The following is a 26,222-nucleotide window of genomic DNA, read 5'->3' as shown; positions in this document are numbered from 1 at the left end:
AGGAAATGAAGAACCTCACGTGCGGGGAATGCTCCTTCAGTTCTTCAATTCCTGAAGAAACTCCTAGGACATGGAGGGAAACGTCGGACATCATGCCGAACAACACGCGGTACAACCCAAAAAAAACACATCGGAGGGAACATATTAAATTATCGTAACACGCTTAAGAGCTGCTCACAGATCGATAATAAGTAAATAAACACAGGTGAACGCGGTTCAGGGTGAACCAGGTGGTTTGGAGATCCGATGCCAAGACGCCGAGGCCTCATCCAACTCCCGCGGGGTTCGCGGTTTGAGCGGATTAGGCCTCACGACAACAGGATTCTCACGCGCCACAAGTGCGCTGAGCTCATCGCACACGGCCCGCGTCGCGAACACCCGCGATGTTCCCAACGCACTCCACCGCATTCGCTTTCCTCTCCTGGGCCACCTCAATTATTCCCATTTCGGCAGCCAAATGCCGCACCTCCGATGAGCGCGGCTGGCTACGTGCGGTGCGAAAAAAAGTTGAGCGTACGTACGCAGGCACACGCCCACGCACGCTCTGTAACGGCCGTGCGGGTTACTTTCCTGCACAATTGAGATGAATCGCAGTCGAGGTGGATTTAAAAGGGCTCTCGTAATGGGACACCACGGCGCTTTAAAAACAGCTGTTAGAAGAGCTCGTTACAAGCCACGTCACACGGCGCGCGAGTCTCACGGCGGTTGGGAAATCGTCGAGCACAACACGCAAGCTACAAAGCGGCTGCTATGTGCAACTTTAAATTACGGGGGGGGGGGAAGCGGGGGGGGGGGGCGCAGTGAAGGGAGAGGGCGGTCCACCACTCAGTGACCTGACAGCAATTCTGTTGCACAAGCCAAACTAAGCCGCGGCCTAATCTTCTGCCACCAATTACGGGATTTATCCAGTCTGCTGAACAGTGCTTCGTTTACTTCTCTCGGCCAAGGCTGCTTTGGCCGCCAGTTTCTGCCAACGCCAAATGTGACTTGGGGATTCCGACCAGCGCGCCGGCGCACCCGAGCACCCACGCGCTCGTGCACCCACGCGCCCGTGCACACACGCGCCCGTGCACCCACGCGCCCGTGCACACACGCGCCCGAGCACCCACGCGCTCGTGCACACACGCGCTGCTGCACCCACGCGCCCGTGCACACACGCACCCGAGCACCCACGCGCCCGTGCACACACGCGCCCGTGCACCCACGCGCCCGTGCACACACGCACCCGAGCACCCACGCGCTCGTGCACCCACGCGCCCGTGCACACACGCGCCCGTGCACCCACGCGCCCGTGCACCCACGCGCCCGTGCACCCACGCGCCCGTGCACACACGCGCCCGTGCACCCACGCGCCCGTGCACCCACGCGCCCGTGCACCCACGCGCCCGTGCACACACGCGCCCGTGCACCCACGCGCCCGTGCACCCACGCGCCCGTGCACCCACGCGCCCGTGCACACACGCGCCCGTGCACCCACGCGCCCGTGCACCCACGCGCCCGTGCACCCACGCGCCCGTGCACCCACGCGCCCGTGCACCCACGCGCCCGTGCACCCACGCGCCCGTGCACCCACGCGCCCGTGCACCCACGCGCCCGAGCACCCACGCGCCCGTGCACCCACGCGCCCGTGCACCCACGCGCCCGAGCACCCACGCGCCCGTGCACCCACGCGCCCGTGCACCCACGCGCCCGTGCACCCACGCGCCCGTGCACGCACGCGCCCGTGCACACACGCGCCCGTGCACCCACGCGCCCGTGCACCCACGCGCCCGTGCACACACGCGCCCGTGCACCCACGCGCCCGTGCACCCACGCGCTCGTGCACCCACGCGCTCGTGCACACACGCGCCCGTGCACCCACGCGCCCGTGCACCCACGCGCTCGTGCACCCACGCGCCCGTGCACACACGCGCCCGTGCACCCACGCGCCCGTGCACGCACGCGCTCGTGCACCCACGCGCCCGTGCACACACGCGCCCGTGCACCCACGCGCTCGTGCACCCACGCGCCCGTGCACACACGCGCCCGTGCACCCACGCGCTCGTGCACCCACGCGCCCGTGCACCCACGCGCCCGTGCACCCACGCGCTCGTGCACCCACGCGCTCGTGCACCCACGCGCCCGAGCACCCACGCGCCCGTGCACCCACGCGCCCGAGCACCCACGCGCCCGTGCACGCACGCGCCCGTGCACCCACGCGCCCGTGCACGCACGCGCCCGTGCACCCACGCGCCCGTGCACCCACGCGCCCGAGCACCCACGCGCCCGTGCACCCACGCGCCCGAGCACCCACGCGCCCGTGCACGCACGCGCTCGTGCACGCACGCGCTCGTGCACGCACGCGCTCGTGCACGCACGCGCTCGTGCACGCACGCGCTCGTGCACGCACGCGCTCGTGCACGCACGCGCTCGTGCACGCACGCGCTCGTGCACGCACGCGCTCGTGCACGCACGCGCTCGTGCACGCACGCGCTCGTGCACGCACGCGCTCGTGCACGCACGCGCTCGTGCACCCACGCGCCCGTGCACCCACGCGCCCGTGCACCCACGCGCCCGTGCACGCACGCGCTCGTGCACCCACGCGCCCGAGCACCCACGCGCCCGTGCACGCACGCGCCCGTGCACGCACGCGCCCGTGCACGCACGCGCTCGTGCACCCACGCGCTCGTGCACCCACGCGCCCGAGCACCCACGCGCCCGTGCACGCACGCGCCCGTGCACCCACGCGCCCGTGCACGCACGCGCCCGTGCACCCACGCGCCCGTGCACCCACGCGCCCGAGCACCCACGCGCCCGTGCACGCACGCGCCCGTGCACCCACGCGCCCGTGCACGCACGCGCCCGTGCACGCACGCGCCCGTGCACCCACGCGCCCGAGCACCCACGCGCCCGTGCACCCACGCGCCCGAGCACCCACGCGCCCGTGCACGCACGCGCTCGTGCACGCACGCGCTCGTGCACGCACGCGCTCGTGCACGCACGCGCTCGTGCACGCACGCGCTCGTGCACGCACGCGCTCGTGCACGCACGCGCTCGTGCACGCACGCGCCGGTGCACCCACGCGCTCGTGCACGCACGCGCTCGTGCACGCACGCGCTGGTGCACCCACGCGCTCGTGCACGCACGCGCTGGTGCACCCACGCGCTCGTGCACGCACGCGCTCGTGCACGCACGCGCTGGTGCACACACGCGCTCGTGCACCCACGCGCTCGTGCACGCACGCGCTCGTGCACGCACGCGCTCGTGCACGCACGCGCTCGTGCACGCACGCGCCGGTGCACCCACGCGCTCGTGCACGCACGCGCTGGTGCACCCACGCGCTCGTGCACGCACGCGCTGGTGCACCCACGCGCTCGTGCACACACGCGCTCGTGCACGCACGCGCCGGTGCACCCACGCGCTCGTGCACCCACGCGCTCGTGCACACACGCGCTCGTGCACGCACGCGCTGGTGCACCCACGCGCTCGTGCACCCACGCGCTCGTGCACACACGCGCTCGTGCACACACGCGCTGGTGCACCCACGCGCTCGTGCACCCACGCGCTCGTGCACACACGCGCTCGTGCACACACGCGCTCGTGCACACACGCGCTCGTGCACCCACGCGCTCGTGCACCCACGCGCTCGTGCACGCACGCGCTGGTGCACCCACGCGCCGGTGCACCCACGCGCTCGTGCACCCACGCGCTCGTGCACCCACGCGCTCGTGCACACACGCGCTCGTGCACACACGCGCTCGTGCACACACGCGCTCGTGCACCCACGCGCTCGTGCACGCACGCGCTCGTGCACCCACGCGCTCGTGCACACACGCGCTCGTGCACACACGCGCTCGTGCACGCACGCGCCGGTGCACCCACGCGCTCGTGCACGCACGCGCTCGTGCACGCACGCGCTGGTGCACCCACGCGCTCGTGCACCCACGCGCTCGTGCACCCACGCGCTCGTGCACCCACGCGCTCGTGCACGCACGCGCTGGTGCACCCACGCGCTCGTGCACGCACGCGCTGGTGCACCCACGCGCTCGTGCACCCACGCGCTCGTGCACGCACGCGCTGGTGCACGCACGCGCTCGTGCACGCACGCGCTGGTGCACGCACGCGCTCGTGCACACACGCGCTGGTGCACGCACGCGCTCGTGCACACACGCGCTGGTGCACGCACGCGCTCGTGCACACACGCGCTGGTGCACGCACGCGCTCGTGCACACACGCGCTGGTGCACGCACGCGCTCGTGCACACACGCGCTGGTGCACGCACGCGCTCGTGCACACACGCGCTCGTGCACGCACGCGCTCGTGCACACACGCGCTGGTGCACACACGCGCTCGTGCACGCACGCGCTCGTGCACCCACGCGCTCGTGCACACACGCGCTGGTGCACACACGCGCTGGTGCACACACGCGCTCGTGCACCCACGCGCTCGTGCACGCACGCGCCCGTGCACCCACGCGCTCGTGCACGCACGCGCTCGTGCACCCACGCGCTGGTGCACCCACGCGCTCGTGCACCCACGCGCTCGTGCACCCACGCGCTCGTGCACGCACGCGCCCGTGCACCCACGCGCTCGTGCACACACGCGCTGGTGCACCCACGCACTCGTGCACACACGCGCTCGTGCACGCACGCGCTGGTGCACACACGCGCTCGTGCACCCACGCGCTCGTGCACACACGCGCTGGTGCACCCACGCGCTCGTGCACACACGCGCTCGTGCACCCACGCGCTCGTGCACACACGCGCTCGTGCACACACGCGCTCGTGCACACACGCGCTGGTGCACACACGCGCTCGTGCACCCACGCGCTCGTGCACACACGCGCTCGTGCACACACGCGCTGGTGCACACACGCGCTCGTGCACACACGCGCTCGTGCACACACGCGCTGGTGCACACACGCGCTCGTGCACCCACGCGCTCGTGCACACACGCGCTCGTGCACACACGCGCTGGTGCACCCACGCGCTCGTGCACACACGCGCTCGTGCACCCACGCGCTCGTGCACACACGCGCTCGTGCACGCACGCGCTGGTGCACCCACGCGCTCGTGCACACACGCGCTCGTGCACACACGCGCTGGTGCACACACGCGCTCGTGCACACACGCGCTGGTGCACACACGCGCTCGTGCACCCACGCGCTCGTGCACACACGCGCTCGTGCACGCACGCGCTGGTGCACCCACGCGCTCGTGCACACACGCGCTCGTGCACACACGCGCTGGTGCACACACGCGCTCGTGCACCCACGCGCTCGTGCACACACGCGCTCGTGCACACACGCGCTGGTGCACGCACGCGCTCGTGCACGCACGCGCTGGTGCACACACGCGCTGGTGCACACACGCGCTCGTGCACCCACGCGCTCGTGCACCCACGCGCTGGTGCACCCACGCGCTCGTGCACCCACGCGCTCGTGCACCCACGCGCTCGTGCACCCACGCGCTCGTGCACCCACGCGCTCGTGCACCCACGCGCTGGTGCACCCACGCGCTCGTGCACCCACGCGCTCGTGCACCCACGCGCTCGTGCACACACGCGCTCGTGCACCCACGCGCTCGTGCACACACGCGCTCGTGCACCCACGCGCTCGTGCACCCACGCGCTCGTGCACCCACGCGCTCGTGCACACACGCGCTCGTGCACCCACGCGCTCGTGCACACACGCGCTCGTGCACCCACGCGCTCGTGCACCCACGCGCTCGTGCACGCACGCGCTCGTGCACACACGCGCTCGTGCACCCACGCGCTCGTGCACCCACGCGCTCGTGCACACACGCGCTCGTGCACCCACGCGCTCGTGCACCCACGCGCTCGTGCACCCACGCGCTCGTGCACGCACGCGCTCGTGCACCCACGCGCTCGTGCACCCACGCGCTCGTGCACGCACGCGCTCGTGCACACACGCGCTCGTGCACCCACGCGCTCGTGCACCCACGCGCTCGTGCACCCACGCGCTGGTGCACCCACGCGCTCGTGAGCGCAGCAGCGGCTGTGGTAACAAGAGTTGTCGCGTGGATGAGCCCAAACGCTTTCCTCGCAGTCCGTTTTGCAACTCGTTCCCGAGTTGACCGTTCTCATCCCACTTTGTCCCTTGCCCTTCCTCGTCTCCGTCTCTTCTTTCCCGTCTCCCCTTTCCTCCTGCTCGCTCCCCTCCTGTTCCCCAGATCATGACGAAGGCCACCTTGTTGCGACGCTTGTACCAGTTGCTGGTTTGGCGTCTACCCGCTCCTGTTGTTGCTGCTGTCGTTGATGATGAAGTAAAATAAAAGGTCGACCACTGCTTTCTCACCGTCGGCGATGGCCACGCAGGGCATTGCGAGGAGGGCACAGAGGGAAGCGTGGGTTCAGACCGCTGCATTCACAATGGTCGCTCCGCCCCAGAAGTAGATGTCATAGAACTACTACCGAGACCTATTCAAGGAACATTATTATAAATTATTCGCAACCTAAAAAGGTGCACCATTCCACATTTCCCTGCTATGTTCATCGCACGGCAGACAAACCAACCATCGTTATTTTCAGAGCTGGCAAATCGAGCGAGAATCCCAACACCACACGACATGTGCTTTGTGCGGTCACCGACGACCGAGATGACACCATCAGCTCCCTGGACCTGAAAACACGGTGGGGCTTAATCACGAGCGGCTGAGAGCCGATCTCAAGCCCAGGATCCCAGTGCTTGCCAGCTCCGTGTGCGCTCCGAGTCTCGACCCGCCCGGTCGCCCCGTCTGCCGCCGTTAAGTGTACGTCACTTCTGAAGGCTCCGTGGGCTGCGGGCTGTGTTTACGGGTAGCAAGCGCTACGCCACCCCGAGCGATGCCACCTCGGCAAACGCGGCCGAGGTGCTCCACGCTTGGTAAAGCATTCAATTAACCTCCGATTAAAAAAAAAATCTCCGGTATGAATGTCTAAATTATTTTTAAAACAAACAAAGGGGCACATTAAGGCTACGATGCAAAATGAAATTGGAACGCGGGTGCCTTTTTCAGCTGCTGGTGGGCATTAGAATCCCATTTCCTCGCCGTAATCACCACTCCGCGCGCGGAGAAGGCGAGATATTCGCATTACGAGCTGCAATTTGGAAGCAATTACAATTATAATTGTCATAAAATATGCAACACGTCGATTAAACATTGAAGGGATATTAAGTAAAATACAGGCGACAAATAAAGGCGACCGCCCGTCCTGCGACGTCGTTACGATAACGACGTCGCTACGGTAACGACGTCGCTAACGGCGCGAGAGCGACGCCCGGGGACGGGAGCGACGGCGGAGCCGCGGCGACACTCCCGCTCCGGCGAGTCGTCCGGGCGCTGGCGTTCACCGCCGCCCATTTACAGCCCCGAGCCAGCGGCGGGAATTCCAATATTCCTACGGCTGCGGGGGATTGGGGGGGGTCCCGAGTCTATCCGCGGGACGACCACCAGGATTGCGAGCTCGCAAAGCTTCCGACCGCGAGCCGCTCGCTCTGCCGCCGGGCCGCCCCAGAATTTACGCAATGTGACGTCGGACCGATTTGGCCGTAAAATGTCTCACGATCGACCAATAAAAAAAAACGACAAAATATTGGGGGTGCTGCTGCGCCGCGTCCATCGCTTTATTGACGAAGATTGATTCTTGAGCTCGCGACACGTGTACCAAGCCTGCGCACGTAAGGATCAATCATTTTCGATTTGTATACCTCGAATATAATGGGTTCACATAACCCCCACTGCCCACAGAGAACGCTCCTTCGCATCCAATAAATGACAGGCGCCGAGGGCGGCGTTTGATCCACGCGCCGATGACGAGGAAGACAGCGAGGGTGGAGGTGGGGGAAGGAACGGACGGTGAGCGCGGCGACGAGGTGACCGACGACGACGCTGCCGCTGGCGACGATGAAGTTTTTACGCTCCCCTCCACGACTGACATCACTGCTCAATTTCAGCAGCTTGAGGAGCTGGCCTTCCTCACTTCACCGTGCCGCAACACCACCTCGGAATCGAAGATGCGTCGACGGTTTTGTAATAGCCCGTCAGGTCAAAGCCCCTCGGGTCAAAGTGCTCAAACGATCGTGCGCCAGCGTTCATATCCAGGGCTCGAACAAAGCCAGCGGTGGAAATGCCGCAATCTAACGGCCCATGGCACGGACCAGTCACTCCATTAATCCACAGCAATAACGCAATAGGCTTGGACTGGTGCTCAAACGGAGAGAGCTTACACGGCCGCTTGGCCTGTTGGGAAGTTGGCTCAACAACGCCCTCACCTTGTACTAATTACGGCACTACGATACGCTCACACTCGCTGGGCAACTGTTGCGCAAACACGCGGTCGGGTTCTTTTGAGAGGAACAAAAATAAATTATTAAATTTGGAAGCTGGGTTAACCGCATGCGTGGAAAAACACGTCGCGCACTTCCTGCCCCGAGACCACCGGCGCTCGGCGCGGGTCTCGTGTTTCCAGATGACACACGCGGGTTAGAGCGAGCACGCCAACAGGCGCGTAACTCGCGCGTTACCCGCGTTCAGAAACTCACTGCGAGGTGTGTGCCCTTTTAACTCGCGTGTTGCCCCGCGCTTAATTATTTTGGCCAATTAGTTTAAGGGGGGAAGAAATGGCGAGGATGCCACAGCAGCACGGGGCGACGTGGCAAAGCGAGCGGGAGGAAAAGGTAATTAACACCGCGAAAACAAGCCCGGCCATTATGGATCCCTTCAGGAAGCTGCGCTGCAACTCCATGAATAATTTAGGCGACGTGTGGACGTGTGGGGGCGGGCACCGAGAAATACATTTGGTGACCCGGTGCCAATTCCCTCGTCGAGCGCCTGTCCGTGCCTCACGATTGAGAACGCCGTCCAGGACAACTCGGCTGGCAAGGGGCGATCTCAGAACGGTCAACGCCACCTGCGGGGGTCTGGCGGGTAACAACGTCCACAGCAAGATGTGTCCTTGCCCGCAGTCCGTCCATACGGCGGCACGGTCGGCGCGTCGCCATCCTGCAAGACCACGCGTCTCCCTGCTCATCCGTGCCGTGGGTCTCAGGCAAACCGAAGTAAGCAAATGAATACATAAACTACGAGGAGACTGCGCCGCTGGTGGTGCAGACGCACGGACCAAGACAGACACTGGCCGTGGCTAGCGCCATGGAACAACAGAAACGGACATAGAACTGTCGGTAACCGTGCAAGGACTTGTCTCGCCACATCATTTTGTTTTTTATTCCATCAGCTTATGGACCATCGGGACCAGTGTTATGTAGCAACATTTGCTTAAGCAGCCACACGCTGGGCTGGTGTCAACAGTTTGAGTCTCATCAGAAAAATGTGGCCGGCCTGTTTTAAGAAACCGCAAAGCCTGCACAACGCGGCACATCGATACTCCCACGCGGGTCTTCTCGGGTGTGCTGCTGCGGTGGCGAGAAGTTAACTACCTCTACCGGTATGCAGGAGGTTGTGGGTTCGATCCCAACCATGATGCCTGCATATTTGGAGTTTGCGTGTTCTCCGCGTGGTCGCGTGGATTTTTCTCCAGGTTCCCCAGTTTTTCCCATCACATTTAGAATCAACATCACGAGTAATTGGCTGCTATAAATGTCCACGTGATTTTAGAATACTACCTGTGGCCAGGTAGTATCCTAAAAAAGAGCGAAAGAGCTCAGTGGGCCTTACCTGGTCAAATAAAAAATTGGTTAGTCTAGCGTGGCCCTCTGACGTCCGACGTTTCACTCCACACGCTGGGAGCTTGTTCAGGAGCTGAATCCATCTTTACACATCGATCCGAACAGCCGGTACAAGCCAAAACGACACGGCTCAACATTGTACCAAAATCATTACAAAAAATGATTACTTTATCATATGGGTAGCAAATGTTTTGGCCCATGGCCCTCAATGTGTTTCTATTATAATGATGAAGTTCGTGCTCTTGACGTGTGTCAGCTTGGGGAGTTTGTGAGCAAAACATGCTCAAGTTAGCCTCGGTAGCTGTGAAGCATTTTAAATGTTTCATTAGCCAACAGCAATGATTCATTGGTGTCGAGGTTGACTTACGAGCTATGGACATTACGCCAACAAACTTGTTGTGATTAATAACGCTAATACTATTGAGTAAGCAGGGCCATTTATTTTATTGCCAGTTCATTGAAAAAAAAAGGATCTCCTGGGAATTTCAGCCACAGCGGCGCCTCCGCCGAGCACCGTCATTGGCAACGAGCAGTCAGTCACCGCTGCGCAGGAAACGCTGCGGATAAGCACACCTCGTATAAGCCCAGCTCTGACGTAAGTAACACGTCCTTACATTACGCTGGCAGAGGGAAGGCGAGGGCGACTTCGCATACAAGCACGGCTGCCCTTATTCCCATGGCGTGTGCTCATATCCAGAGCAACTGGACAAATTCGTTCAAACTTCCTTAGATGTAATAAAGTCGTCTCCACACATGCCCCCCCCCCCCCGTGTCCCATGCGTCTGCATGCCCACGTGGTAGTAATACACAGCTGAGGTATTGCTTTCATTACGAAATTATCGAGAGGAGATTTATCACCGCGCTACAGCATTGCGACTCAACCGTTATAAACCTACGAGTGTGTCTATTCTAGATTTGAAGCTTTCGTGACTGCAAAGATTCATACTCTTAGGTTTTTTTTCTTTTTGTAAAGTGACGTAGGGGAAAATAAATAAATCGAAATACACAATTATTTAAATCATAATAAAAATAAAATAATAAATCACGACGTTTCGGAGGCAACACAAGCTTCCTTCATCAGGTGTAAAAAGGCACGGCAAAATAACTGTAGTTATTATAACTACCAGATTTATTATTTTATTTCTGTAGTTATTAAAACTGCAGCTATTTTGCTGTGCCTTATTACACCTGATGAAGGAAGATTGTGTAGCCTCCGAAACGTCGTGATTTATTATTTTATTTCTATTAGAATTTCTATTATGTGTATTATTTAATATTTATTTATTTTCACCTGCGTGACTTTACCGGAAACAAACTCCAAGAGAGTGTGTTCATATTTATAGCCTCGCATCCACGAGCCCCGTGTATCCTTGTGCCCACGTCTTCACGCACCTGTGTGCTCCTCTGCCCCTTCTTGTGCCCTTGTGTGCCCCTTGTGCCCGCGTGCCCCCCGCGTCGTGGCAGCGGTGGCAGCGGAATCAGCGTGGGGACGGCTCGCCGTGACTCACGCCGCCGCCGCCGCGAACGACGATGAACTTCTCGCGTTGCTCTGCAACAAGCGTCGCCGCGTGGGCCCGTGTCCGCGGGCTCACGGAAATAACAATAATTATAATCGTCGTTTCTCATATTTTTTACGTGACCTGCCAAATCGTGATAGCGTTGTGTTTCATTAGCGTGCGTATGTGTAAGCGTGTGAGCGCATGTGTTCATGGGGGAAGTGGTAGTGGTTAGCACGCCGCGCTACGAAGCCGGCGACCCGAGTTCGATTGCCGCTCACGGCCAACACCAGTGACGAATATCTCACCCATCTGAGGAGGATGACGATGATGCTGTTGATGATTAAAAAAAAAAGCGGTGAAAACAAAATGAATAAAAAAATAGGAGCGCACCTGATACAAACAGGGATTCACTTGAACCACCGCAGTGAATAAATTAGCACGGGGACTGTGTTTAAATTGTAGCGTGAGATACCTCCGCGATGGTAATGATGATGATGTCAGGGAGGGCATTTCAGACGCCTGCACTGAGCAACAGAAAACGCTGCCTCGTGCACTTACTCATGTCCTGGGCACTATACAACACGCATTATCATAAAATATTTTATTATGTGAACGTAAAACAGGAGTTCCAAAATAAGCATATCATTAAGTGTGCACAACACATTTCAGTGTCTCGTCTTGCAAAGCCTTTCGCCTGCCCCCTCGTAAACTCCACAAACTACCTGGGCCAGCGCGGGGACCCTGGTGCGCTTCTCGCCGCTATCGATTTAAGCAACAAAGCAGCCGAATTCTCCGTCTCCGTTGCGGTTCCCATAAAGAGGCAGCGCCCGTTTGCTGATTTATGGACTAGGCGAGAGAGATTTTTTTTTTCATCTCGCTCCGCACGAAGCAAGTGGGGGGGGGGGGGGCCCGCACGTTCACGAACGAGCTGGCGGCCCCCCAGCCGGGCGTCGGGGGGCCGTGCGGCGCGGGGGAACGGAGGTGGCGCGCGGCGGGGTCCCCTCGCGCGCCATCGATCACCGGCACCACGAGGCCTTGAGCTCGCCGGGGCCCCACGCGGCGGCGGCAGAGGGACGGCAGAGGGACGGCAGAGAGACGGCAGAGAGACGGCAGAGTCGTCCGGCACGTGACTAATTGCCCCGTGAGGCCACTTAAGAACCTCGGTGAGAGTCTCACACCGGAGCGGTCGGGGAAAAACCGGCCACAAATGTGTGTTGTGCGACCGAACGGCGTAAACTACGGGAGCGGTTGTGACCGTGCGCGAGCGAGTACTTGCCGCACGCCGTCCGTGCTTGTCGGTACTTGTCGGCACTTGTGAGCGAGCCCTCTGCCCTCTTCACGCCTCGAGAACCATCGCTCCGCTACGTCCCGCCGACTATGCCAAACAAACGTACAGGGCAACGTCACGTATCCGACCGTCGCATTGCCGTCCTAAATAATTAATTAATTGCCTGCCCACACCGCGTGGCAGGGGATGATTGTATAATATATTTTCAATAACAATATGAAAGTGTTCCTAAGCCCACGCGCGTCCGCTCACTTCTAAAGCACAGTGCAGCATTTCCCCGCGTCTGGCAACCTATCCCGTGTTCTGGAGAAGCGCCGCTGCTCGAAACGTCGCCCATTGTAAATGTATTTTACTGTTAAGGCCACAGTGTTACTGACGCACGTGTTCAAGTGCTTTGCTATCTGTGGGTGGTAAATCATTGCCTTTTCTATACACGCTCCACAAATTTGACCTTTCCGCTTCTCCGCCTATACCTCGGTCCACAGGTCAGACACGTGACGCTGGTCCTGTATCTGTACCTACGTGTGTGCTCTCATGCACTGACCGTCACATGCTAGATCAGCACGGTTGGCAACTTGCGCACAGATTTGTGGTCTAGAGATCGGGGGAGCGGAGGCACAGCGGTTAGCATGGCGCGTGATTAACTCGGTGACCCGAGTTCGATTCCCGGACACGGCGAAAATCAGTGGCGAGCGAAATCAGAACCCATCCTGCCCTCCACACTCTTCACCACGCCGCACCGTCCGGCGTGGTGAAGTATGGTCAGAGCCTCCCCCGCCCCTCCCCTGAAAGGCGTGGCTTGAGGAGGCCTTCATCCAATGGGGTGGACTGAGAGTGGCTGTATAGATGATTAACTAAGAGGTCATTGTGGCGGGGGAGGAGTGGGGGGCATGGTGTCACACCCAGGCAACATCGTCCCTCCTGCTGGTGGTGATGCAATTCACCGTAGCGTAGTTATTTTAGGCTGAGTTAACCTGGGTGAGACCCAGGACAGGGTCAGACATCAAATATTGATAGCCACTGATGTGCATGGACAGCAGCTCAAGCACCAAGCTACCGACTCTGATTACATTATTATCCCCAGTGGACGCACACACTCACACAAATACACGTACACGCACACACTCACACAAATACACGCACACACTCACACAAATACACGCACACGCACACACTCACACAAATACACGCACACACTCACACAAATACACGCACACACTCACACAAATACACGCACACACTCACACAAATACACGCACACACTCACACAAATACACGCACACGCACACACTCACACAAATACACGCACACACTCACACAAATACACGCACACACTCACACAAATACACGCACACACTCACACAAATACACGCACACACTCACACAAATACACGCACACACTCACACAAATACACGCACACGCACACACTCACACAAATACACGCACACGCACACACTCACACAAATACACGCACACGCACACACTCACACAAATACACGCACACGCACACACTCACACAAATACACGCACACGCACACACTCACACAAATACACGCACACGCACACACTCACACAAATACACGCACACACTCACACAAATACACGCACACACTCACACAAATACACGCACACACTCACACAAATACACGCACACACTCACACAAATACACGCACACACTCACACAAATACACGCACACACTCACACAAATACACGCACACACTCACACAAATACACGCACACACTCACACAAATATACGCACACACTCACACAAATACACGCACACACTCACACAAATACACGCACACACTCACACAAATACACGTACACGCACACACTCACACAAATACACGCACACACTCACACAAATACACGCACACGCACACACTCACACAAATACACGCACACGCACACACTCACACAAATACACGCACACACTCACACAAATACACGCACACACTCACACAAATACACGCACACACTCACACAAATACACGCACACACTCACACAAATACACGCACACACTCACACAAATACACGCACACGCACACACTCACACAAATACACGCACACACTCACACAAATACACGCACACACTCACACAAATACATGCACACACTCACACAAATACACGCACACAATCACACAAATACACGCACACACTCACACAAATACACGCACACACTCACACAAATACACGCACACACTCACACAAATACACGCACACACTCACACAAATACACGTACACGCACCGCACCCGCGCACTCGGCCAGAAAAGACGCACACACGTACACGCACTCGCTCGCAGGCAAGTATATGCTCAGATACTCATGCACTCACACAGACACACACTCTAAATACGAACATCCCCTGGATGGCCTTTAACAGAATCGTAGCAGGGGCTGCGAGTGAGCCACCGGTTAAGGCGCTTCATTGCACACGATGCGGTCGATTGGCTAGTACCACACCCAGCCACCTTCGTCTCCCTAGTGCTAATATTTATGCACGTAGCCAGGTAATAATATAAGGCTGAGTCCACCTAGCGGAGGCCAAGGACTGGTTTCAGACACACATCAACTCCAATAATGCAGAGTTCATTAATGTACAATACGATTTCCCTTGGTGCACAATCCATCCCCCATTATCTATGCTCTATGTGGTCAGAATTGGCCCATTCTATCTGTGATAGCATGGATAATCCATTATCAGGTCATCTCATCAAGTATCCGGCATGTAACCCACTGGGTTATCAATGCTAATAAAAGAAAATCGTTGCCGATTGCTATAATCGAGAGCTCAACTACTGTAACGTACTCATCATTACCATCGTCATCGATCCACTGCTGGATGAAGGCTTCTCCAAGCCATGGCAACTCTCTCTTGGTAATGCAACAAGCGGATTCGTGAACCCGTCTGTGCGGCGCTTCGAGCGATATCCCCCGTCATGTTAGAATAGAAATGTTCTACCCTTCGTGAAAATCCAATGCAGAGGCCCTCTCAGAAACGCGTCTCGAAGCTCTCCGAAGGTTTTAATGGGCAAATCATTGCAAATGTTGCATTGTTATGAGTAACTCTATTTCACTACTTGCTGACGGTGTTAACAATTACAAGTGTGGAATAGCAATGAATGAATTACAGGCCGACCGTGTAACATTAAAGGTGTAAGTGGCACATGGATTACCATTCAAAAACCAACTAAAATTGATTCCAAGACCTTTTCATGAAAGGGAATATATAACTATTCTTGTTACGGAAAATAAATGAAACAAATAAATAAATCAGACAATGTGTGTTCTTCACATATTTGTCCCTAAAAGAATATTTGTACCCTACCCCATGTGCTGAATAGATGCTGCTGAAATGATGCACTCCCAGAAGGCCGTGTGGCTAATGGGCTTTGTACAAAACACATTTACAGTTTTTTCTTTCCACATGCAGGGCCATATTCTCTGCGTATTTGGTTTGCGCATGGATTGCGCCGACGGAGCCATGAGTTTATTACTTCATGAGAGGAATCGGGGACTATTCGACACATCGTTGGGCTGCGATGTGACACGCAGGGATATCTAGAACTGCTTCGCACGTTTCTACGGCTGCTACATTTTGTTCTGTGTTTTTATGGTTTCAGTCCCGAAAAGGCTCCCAGCCACTGGAGCGCGAACGTCGGACACCATGGTGAACAGCACTCGGCACAACCCCCAAACACATCGGAGAGCCACGGAAAGTTGCATTCAGCTGGTAAATGATTCCCCTTTCGCGTGATAACATTGACAGCGAAGACACAACACGACACCACATGCACCCAAGCACGCGCTGGGTGACACGATATGCCATTCTCTGTCATTTGGGGGACGGATGACCACGGACACAGAGATCTCGCCAGCTGCCACTGTGGTCAGTAAAAGCATTCGACTCACAATCGCAACGCTGCCAGGTCAAATTCTGGAAGGTGTTGGACACAGCCCATGATCCCTCGGAGGGGTATAAATTTAGTACCACTTTTTGGGAACCCTATATGCATATGCCCTGTACTGTATCTAACATATAGGGGGTGGCCAAACGGTGGCTCGTGAGAGCCCCGTGCAGTTCCCGGACAGTTCCAGCATAGCTCGACACAGACACGACCATTCTTTTTACTTTTCGATACGACGTTATTTGAAACGGAAAAAAAATCTGCGGACGCCCATGGAAGCAGAGCCGGACGTCAGTGCCCTCGGGGAGCTCCCGCAGATTTTTTTTAAATTCAAAACTCCACAGCCAAGCAGCACGAGCTGACCCTGCCACGTGACCAGCGTGTGCATCCTGTGTCTCGTATGAAGATATTGGTATACGGCTCGTGATGTCAGGAGGTTTGGCGGAACTGGTCGTACGGTGGAGACCGGTGCCGGTGTCCACTCAGCGGACACCGGCTCGGCACCGTGAGAGGAGACGAACGCCGCCCCAGCGCTCGTTTAACCGCGGGGCCACTTCTGGCCAGAGTCACATCGCAACCAAACACGCCGACACACGCGTGACCTCGGCGACCTGTTCCGCTGCTGGTGACAGAGACATAAGCAGCATTGTTGCAGCAACAACAACTTGACACAGACGACACACGGACAGCCAGGCATCCAAACGCTCAGCGCTCACAGTTTGCTGAAACAGATCCAGAGAAGCGTCACTCTGTGTACGTTTCCGCGGCTGGCGGCTCTCCGGCGCATGTCCGGGCCGCGCGTGGCTCGGCGCGATGCCCTCCTCCCCTTTCCGCCCCGAGTGCCGGGGAACGTTATCCTCTTTCTCCCCGGCGGCGCGCTGGCAGCGAAACGTCGGGAGAGACGTCAGAGCCGAAAACGACGCGCCCGTACGAAAACCCGACGACGCATCGACGCGCCGGAAAAAAACGTCGAACCACCGCAGCCCCACCGCCGTCTGAGCAGCCCGCAGCCCTCTCCCACCTCGACCCCACCTGCCGCCCCCCGTGAGCGAGTCAAGCGCCGCGCGCCAATCGATGCGAGACCGGCGGCCAGCATTTAATTACTCGGGGCCGCACCCGGCCCGCAAGCCCCCAAATCGATCCGCATTTAAGTCCAATTAGGCAAGCACCCTCTTTCATTAACTCCGCAGACTTCGCAAGCCCCAGGAACCTTTTGGCACGTGTTTGTGAAGTAGGTGGCAAGGGAAGAGACGGGGTGAGGGAGGAGAGGAGGAGGGGGTGGGCTGCAGTGTTGGGGGGTGGGGGGGGAGATTGGGGAGACGCGGTGTGGGGGTAAGGAGCGAACCGGCTTGTAATTCACACCCGAGACAGGTCTCTCACAACATGCGGTGGAATTCTCGGTCGAGACGTGGGCGCGCGCGGCAAGAGAAAACCCGTTAATGTAAAAACTGTAAACAAACGCGACTCCTGTGGCCGTGGATGTGATTAACGCGGGCGTCGTGCGCCTCTCCGTTTGAAGGCCTTTTGCCCGTGCCAAAAAACGATTTCTCGATTTTTCGCTCGAGTTACCGATTTCTAAATGTTCACTCACCGTGCAGATTTTGTTTAAAAAAGGAAACGTAAGGGGCAATAGCGTTGGCGGCCAGTGCCAGCGCGACCGCCCACGGCGGGCGCCCGTGGGCACCCATGGGCACCCATGGGCACCCATGGGCACCCATGGGCACCCGTGGGCACCCATGGGCACCCATGGGCACGCGCGGGCCACTTCTGACGCTGCCTAGTGCCACCGAATTGTTGCGGTCTCGTGCAAAATGAACATCGCAGATCTCGGGACCTCACTTGCACTGCTAGGCCGTTATGTAGCGGCACCGTTGTTAACACTTCAAATGTGAAAATTGACACCAGTCAAAGTCAAAAAAATGTTCTTATAAACACCGAGGCTCGGTAAGTCTCCCTTATAAACGTTCACCAGTCGCGCTCGGCCCTTAGCTTCTGTAAACGAGGTCCAATCGTGAGGCGAGGGCTGTGCGAACGGTGATCTCACAAGGCGGAAGGAGGTCGCTCCTTGCCTGGACTTCCCTCCCCCTGGTGGAACGCAACCTTCACTCCCTCCCCATGTTCACGTGCAGCCTCAGAGCCCCCTCCGTTCGACTCTCTGCCAGTGAAGTGCCTTCATTTACACCTTTACCTTATCATCGTCTCATTTCCCTCTCTAGCCTCCAGCAATCCACCCCCTCTCCAATAAAATCCATTCTCTTTAAATTATTTCCAATGCATGTCATGCGGTTTCTTTAATATATACACACGTGTACGTGTGCTTCAGGCTTTTTTCAATCCACTGCTGGATGGTGATGGCCTGCCCCCGTACGCTGTCGGCCATGGTTGTTGCTTGACCATACTTCACCGCGCTGGGCAATGCGGGTTTCTGAGTAGAGGGGGCACGTCCAGGGCCGGTTGGGATTTGACTCGCCACCGATGTCCGCCGAGGACGGGAATCGAACCCGGGTCGCCGGGTTTCGTGACGCAGCGCACGATCCGCTGCACGCCATGAGCTCGCCGTGACGTGCGGCTCAAATCCAGCAAAGGTCACCGAGCTGCTTATGAACCTACTCCAGCCGGACACTGCACGCACAGCAAAGTACGTCCGAACCGTCCGTGCGGCACCGTCTCCTGTCGGCAGCGAGCGCTCCGCCCGTGCCACTGCGCCAGCTTCATCACACGCACGTGCGGCCTGATCGGGTGGCACAGTCTGCAGGACCCCCCCCACCCCCGCCATGCCCGCTAACTGGCTGCCACCCTGGTGTGGGTAGCGTGCTGCTGCAGCCGGGCGAGACTCACGTGCTCCGCTAATTCAGCCCTTCGACGGCGTTTGCCAAACCGCCGCTGTGGTTTTCGCGAAGGCTCCGGTCCGAGCAGGTCGCGAGGGTTTCTCAATTATAAAGCGGCGCGCGCCAGCGCCACTGGGCAGACGGCGGATCGAGAGCAGGCGCCGTCGAACATCTCCGCTCGGCGAAACTCGACTGCCATCGCGCGTGCCACGTGAAGGGGAGCGCCACCCTCGTGGTCGCTGTCGTCTGAGCCGTCGCAATTATCCACCATTATCACCCGCCAGCGCCTTCGCGGGAGTGGTTATAATTACCATTTTGGCTGTAAAACATCGCCGCAAACTGCCACCACGTTCGGTGGCACCACCACCATCGCCACCACCACCACCACCACCATCGCCACCACCGCCATCACCACCACCATCGCCACCACCGCCGCCACCACCACCACCATCATCGCCACCACCGCCATCGTCGTCGCCGTAGCGTGAACCCGCCTCGCTCTCGGCTCTGCGCTCTAGTTTCTCTCGAGCGCACAGCGCTCGTGACTTGCATTGTCGGTCAGCTTTTGATTTAAAAAAAAAGCAATGGGGCCATGAAAGCATATCTTTGTGTGTAATACATTCAGCCGGCATGCATGCATTTTCTTAATAATAGGTGGACTTTCAGCAGGCTGCCTTTTCCCCCGTGTGAAGAACACTTTGATCTATGGCCGAATCCATTCTGGTTATGTAAGTAACCAGCTGTCGGGGCGGCCTCCCCACGTGAATTAATGATGGCGGTAGCGCTGCGGAACCACGCTGCATCACAACGAAGCCATTTAAACCGGGGGAGACGACCCCGGCGTGAAGCGGCCGCCGTGGCTGCACTCGTAACCCAGCCAAGTGGCTTCGGGGACGGCGCGCAACCACGAACGGTGGCGCGCACGACTTCAAATCCACATCGGGCATTAGCGTCGCTCTCGAGGCACCGTGGGCTTTTTGCTGCTTTTTCCTGGAAATATGCGTGCGGGAGCGACAGCCCCAATTCCGTTCGGCTCCGCCACGTCCGATTTCCCACGACTAAAGCCGTGCCGCGTCCTTCCTCCGTCCTCCGTCCTCCGTCCGTCGGCGTTCAAAATGTGCCCGGCTACTCCGTTGGCTCATCGAGAGCCTCGGCAGGGGTCATGGTCGGGGATGTCATTGGCGGCTGACGTGCGCTTAAGTAGCCACAAACAAGGGCGCAGGCGCAACGCGTGGACGACGTGACGGGTGGGACGGGCGAGAGAGCGGGGGGGAGGAGGAGGAGAGGGGGCGGGACTGCAGCCACAGGCGGGTTGGAGCGACACGAGACGGGCTGTACCACTGCGAAGTGTGTCACCAGACAGAATGTACCACCACCGCCGCCGCCTGTCTGGTCAAGCGGGGGGGGGGGGAGACGAACAGGGTCGCGAAACAAATCTTACTCGAAATCGTGCGGCAATTCATACTTTCATCATCGTTATTGTTTTGTATATATTAATAATGTTTTGCGATACTTGCGCCGTTAATTCACCGCTATCTCCTCGTTTAATAACAACGACGACGATGACGATGATGGTGGTACGACAGAACGGCGTCAGCTCGCGCCGCGGCCACCCCTCGCTGCTGCAGCAGCGGGCAGGGGCCTCGCTCCACCACCACCACCATGGGGGCTGCCAAAGACCCCTCCCTCCCCCCTGTCCCCTTACCTCCCCCCTGTCCCCTTTCCTCCCCCTCCCCTTCCTCCCTTCCACCCTGCCCCCTCCCCGCGTCTGCGCCACGCCGATCCGGCGTGTACAGTGCAATGCATCATACAGTGACGGCCTGGCAATAACACGTGTTAGACAGAGACACGTGTTAGACAAGACAATGTATTCACTTCGCGGCAATGTCTGTGTCGACATCCGTCCTACACAGAGGCCGCGGTGTCACTCGGCCCATCATCGTCCCCGCCCACGCCGCGGGTGGATAAAACGAGTGCCACCGCCGGCTAACAGCGGTTGTCCTACGGAGGGACCGAGGCTCCCCCGTCCCCCTCCATCGCCACGTGGAATTTGCGTCTCGCACGGCTCAGGGCAGTGAGCGGGGTAGAGGGGGCGCTGCTCATTTGAGCAGTGAATCAGTTCTGAATGTAGTTTTGTCTCACAGGTGGGGGGAGGTGTTGGGTTGGGTGGTCGCTGGCCAGAGGTGGTGGTGGAATCTCCAACATCGTTATTTTTTACATTCGAGCGGAAACGCCGCGAGTGAATAAGTAAACAAGAGGCGAGATAGAGACAGAGAGAGCGCATCGGAGACGAGGCATCTCCAGCGGGATTATCACGCGAGACGTTAATGCAACCCCGATCACGCTGCCCCCGCATCCCACTTCCACGTCTTCGCGTTTATTTAATATCGACACTTCAAATGGATGAATGTGTAAAGAGTCTGCTACTCATTCAATGCATTCCTACTTGGCACAGAATAATAAGATGCCTCTTGTATTTCGTCATCAACATCTGCCGAGATCAAGCCCACTGCTGGATTAAGGACCGTTTTGTATTTTGATGCCTTATCAACAAAAATGTCCCGATAGTCAATTAGGGTGCAGAATTGATCAACTGGGGGGTCACCGGACCCATTTGAGAGTTTGTGGGAAGGGCAAGTAGCCAAGGGGACCCATGGACGTGAATAATTTAGGGGGCACATGACTTACCCCACGTTCACAATATGTATTATAGATCTCGGATATTGATAATCATCTCTGTTATTGATCTATGTTATTCCACAGCAGGTGAGAGCCACCGAGAGACTCGGTGGCCCTCATCCCAAGGGAGAGTCTCAGGGAGGGGGCAGTCGTCCCCGTGCCCCCCCCCCCGTGCCCGCACCTACGACTGGGTCGCTGCGTCTACCGGCACTGTGGCAAGAACTTGTTGAGATTTGGGGGGTGGTGGGGGAGGAGCACGGCACAGTCGACGCTAAACAAACTTTGGAACGCAAAACGGAACGAGCATCAGAATCTTAGTTTTACATTTCCTTTCGTTACACCGGAGGAGTGCGATGAGCTGCGTCTGCCTGTCGTGCGGCCTTCGCGAGCTCCCAGCCCCCCCCCCCACCCTGATGCACATCAGAAAGAAACATGCGGAATTGCCGCTGGCTCTACATCCCGCAGCAGCAAGTTTCCGCTTGACCGTCGATGTCTGTAGAGCCGGCGGCTCGCGCTCGCACACTCACAAGGCTGCCACTTTAAATCGTGGTTGTGGGTCGACTCGCCCAATCATCTTTCCGGGGTCGATAAAATTGGCACCGCCGTGTTGGGGAAATGAACAGCGGTCGTTTCTATGGAGAAATCCACCCCCGCCATAGGAATGGGGAATTTCCATCGCTGGCTCAGGGCTGTAAAGAGGACGAGCACCGATGCCTCATTTAAGTAGCAGAAAATTAATTTCATCTATTTTGAACGTAAGAAATTTAGAAAGGAGGGGCAAAGAGTTCAGCAGCGAGGTGGGCATGGCGGAGGGGGGGGGGGTCCCCCCGTTGCCCCCCGCCATGGGGCTGCTGTCGACTGTGCAGGATTCCGTGCAGGCGCTCACCAACCACGTCGCGCGGAGCCCAGCGGAACCTCCAACCCACTTGCAGTCCACATGACGGGGACGAATCCGTCGCCTTTCAAAGTCCCTCCCCACGCGGTTTCCCGGACGCTCGGCTGGAAAGAAACGAAAGGGAAGAGTCTCGCGGCAGCGGCGCGACGGGACAAAGCAGCGGCGTGACACGACCGACGTCGTCCCATTGACGAGAACGATCATCGATGCAAGTCGAGTCTCGAGCGGCCCCTCGCTCGGGAGTCGATGCGCGCCCGTCTCGGGCCGACGGAGGGTGGCCCCTTTTCATATTGCGTTGAGCGCGGAGGCTCGCTCCCGTTTGAAGTTCCATAAAAGTGGGAAGCGTGTCGTTACGGAGCGATGTGCTGCTCCGCACCGCCCCGGTGCTCTGCGACTGGAGCGTTCGCGGCACCTGTGTGTTCGGATAAGCACCGTTCGAAGACATTAGCCTGCGATTACCAAATCCCTTGCGCTCGCTCTGCTGCCGGTGGCTCAGCGGAAGAGCGAGTGGATCGCAATCGGAAAGTTGCGCGTTCATATCCCGCTTGGGGTTGACTTGGCCCATCATCCGTCCAGGGTCGTATAAAGTAGTACCACTTTTTGGCGAGATCAACAGTGGTTGTCCTATAGATAAACTTTCCCCCACCATAGGAATGTGGAATTAACTACAACTGGCTCAGGCCTGTAAACAGGAGATGCACACCGACTGCATGCTCGTTTGAGCAGCAGATCTTTTGGACTTTTTGACATGCACATTTGAATGTATATTCTCAACAAACCCAGCTGTCGAGTAGTTTTGCTCTTTCACTAATACCATCAGCCAAGTGGACTTCATCACAGTACTTTCTGTTCTGTGTGTGGGATCGAAGAACGAACGAGGAGTCGAAGTGATGCTCAGCTTACAGCTCAGCACAATGAGGCCATTGGCGCTCATCTCCTGTTTACAGCCCTGCAGAGCCAGTGGTGGAAATTCCACGTTCCTATTGCAAGGGCGAGTCTCTCCATAGGACAACCACTATTAGCTTGCACACTAAGCGGTACTAATTTTATCAACCCCAGGAGCAATGCTTTTTACACGCTTTTATTTAACTCACTCTGTCTGTTGTATCATCAACTCTGTCTGTTGTCGTATCCTCAAATCTTGTAACTCAATTTTAACCCACTTCCCAATGTCGTATACGTATGTCATACTGATGACAATACTATATGTTATGTTTCGGCTTGGATATAATTGTGCACGCTCAACTGACGTTGGCTGTAAATCACCACGGCCCCTTACGTTATGGCAAGCTTCGGGGCCACTTCCTGGAGTCGTGGAGTTCTGCCATTACTCGTACGGTACATTTCATTAAAGCGTGTTTAAAAAAAATATTTTTTTTAATATTACTTATTTATCCTCTCACCCCAAGCCGGTTAAGGAAAAAACAACAATAGCCATCGCGGTAGCTGAAACTCCAGCTTGGTGCCAAGGTCTCCACTCGAGTTTGGAAGCCTGTGGCATCCTCATCATCGTCAGCGCTGGTTTACTCACTGCCGGATGAAGGCCTCCCCGTAACGGTCTCGTTGTGCCACAATCCATCTCATTCCCGCACACCATCTCGTCACTCGATCTCGGTGTGTTTTGTCCTCTGGCTGCCGTTCCATCACCGGGCTAATCCATCAGATATCGTTCCTTCTCGCGGTGTGTGTCCTGCCAACGCCTACTCTCTCTCACGGCGGTCAATACGATATCTCTCATTTACATGTGTCCTCCGATACACGTGTTTCTGTTTCTGTCACTCGGTGTAATCCCCTGCATGCATCTGTCCGTTGTTCTTTGTGCATTTGGTCATTGTTTTCATTTTTTTTTGCCACTGGGTCCATGTTTATAATTGACACATCACAGCAGGTCGTAGTGCCCACTGATTGCTAATTCCTCTGTTAAAGATTAAATTTTTTAATAAAATAAAAAGATGCAAACCTGCACTCTCACCTGTTTGTTTGAGCACTTTTGATACCGGTCTGCCATGAATCATGTGTTTCGGTATACCGTACGTACATACTCCGATGTGTTTTGCAGTTGTGTCCCTCCAAAGAGTATGTTCTCATGCATCATGATGTTAGTTTACTTCATCGTTAGAAAAAACCTCTCTGGCCTCCTTTGTAAAGTCCTCTAATCGATTCCCATGGTTCGTATATCCATCGGATCGGAGGGGGTAAATACGCTCTCCATTTATCTTTACTCTATCATTTCTCCAAACCAGTTCTCAGAAGACATCTTATAATGTCGCTGGACCTATTTACTAAATGTTTACGCAGAAATGAAATAGTTCAAATGCGAAATGATTCCGCAATAATGTTTTCCGATTCAAAAAGAAAAGCAAAGTAGATTTTAAAAATTACAGACCCATTAGTCTCTCATCAGGAATATAAAAATTGTTCACGAAGATCAAAGAGAATCGAATATTGGGAAATTTAAAGGCCAAACAACCACATGAGCCCGATGGATTTAGAAGTTTTTTTAGCATGCTATAGACCACGTATTACTCAGATTCCACGAAGACAAAAACTAAATGAGTATCAAATACCGCCGTTGCCTTGCTCTGTAAACTTAGCACGAGGTATTTGATTCGGTAGAAATGAATGCCGCCATTGAAGCGCTCGCAAAACGGAGGCATTTATACGAAAAAATTGCTATAAAAAATAATCAAAACCAGTAATCCAGATTCCACAGCTACAACCAGGGCTCCACTGGCAGGCATGCGGAGGGACACCGTGAATCCTGGCTACACGTGGCGACGTGGGCGGCCGCTATTAAACACCCATCGCGACCATGAATTGTGCGGACACAGCGCGCCCGTCTGGTCTGCGTGAACCGCCCTGCCATGCGCCCAATCGCAGACCTCGGAGACTAAGCAGCAGCTTTTGAGCCTGGTTACTTGAAACGAGTCCTGAGACTCCCCGAGTCTCTCCTGGGTATATAAAAGGCACTGCCACATTATTATAACGATATTAAATCATGCATTTCAGACATTCTCAATCCACCAACGGATGAAAGCCTTCTCACACAATGTCAGTCACGGGGTTTTGATTATAATTTACCACGCCGGTTATTGTGGATCGGTGTAGGGGGTGGGGGGAGAGAGAGGGCGGAACTGGTTATATCACTTGCCGCCGATGTTAGTTGTGGCCAGGACTTGAACTGGCATTGCAGGGTCCATAGCGCAGGGCCCGAACCACTGTTGCACCACCGCTCCACCCATATCGACGTTGCCGCCATTAAAATATACAATCCCAAGGGGCGTTCCACTCGAGAGTGGGCAAGCATACCGCGGCCAACACTACAACGGAGTTGGGTGATGAATGTTAACGACCCGAGGTGCAGATGGGAGATCCCGGAGACAAATTAACACGAGCGACGAACACGGCGACCGTTACTCACGACGCGGTAGCGGCACCGCACGCCGACTGCCT

The 26,222-nt window shown here is 57.2% G+C and overlaps 1 protein-coding gene across 4 annotated transcripts in view; it reads left to right on the top strand.

Annotated features, from left to right (window-relative positions):
- Positions 1-24,665, top strand: part of LOC144932369 (uncharacterized) — a 65,670-nt gene extending 41,005 nt beyond the window's left edge. For 3 of the 4 annotated variants that reach the window (XR_013636901.1, XR_013636900.1, XM_078856343.1), the window contains 2 exons: positions 16,083-16,192; positions 21,959-24,665. The gene's annotated coding sequence lies outside the window, so the exon portion shown is untranslated. Of the gene's footprint in view, positions 1-6,170; positions 6,245-16,082; positions 16,193-21,958 lie in introns of those variants that run through there. The other variant, XM_078856344.1, reaches the window with a different exon arrangement.
- The last annotated feature ends 1,557 nt before the right edge of the window (positions 24,666-26,222 follow it).

Source organism: Lampetra fluviatilis, chromosome 5 (assembly GCF_964198595.1).
Source record: "Lampetra fluviatilis chromosome 5, kcLamFluv1.1, whole genome shotgun sequence".
Taxonomy (NCBI): domain Eukaryota; kingdom Metazoa; phylum Chordata; class Hyperoartia; order Petromyzontiformes; family Petromyzontidae; genus Lampetra; species Lampetra fluviatilis.
Note: the sequence above shows the minus strand (reverse complement) of the source record. Positions and strands in the feature narration are given on the sequence as shown.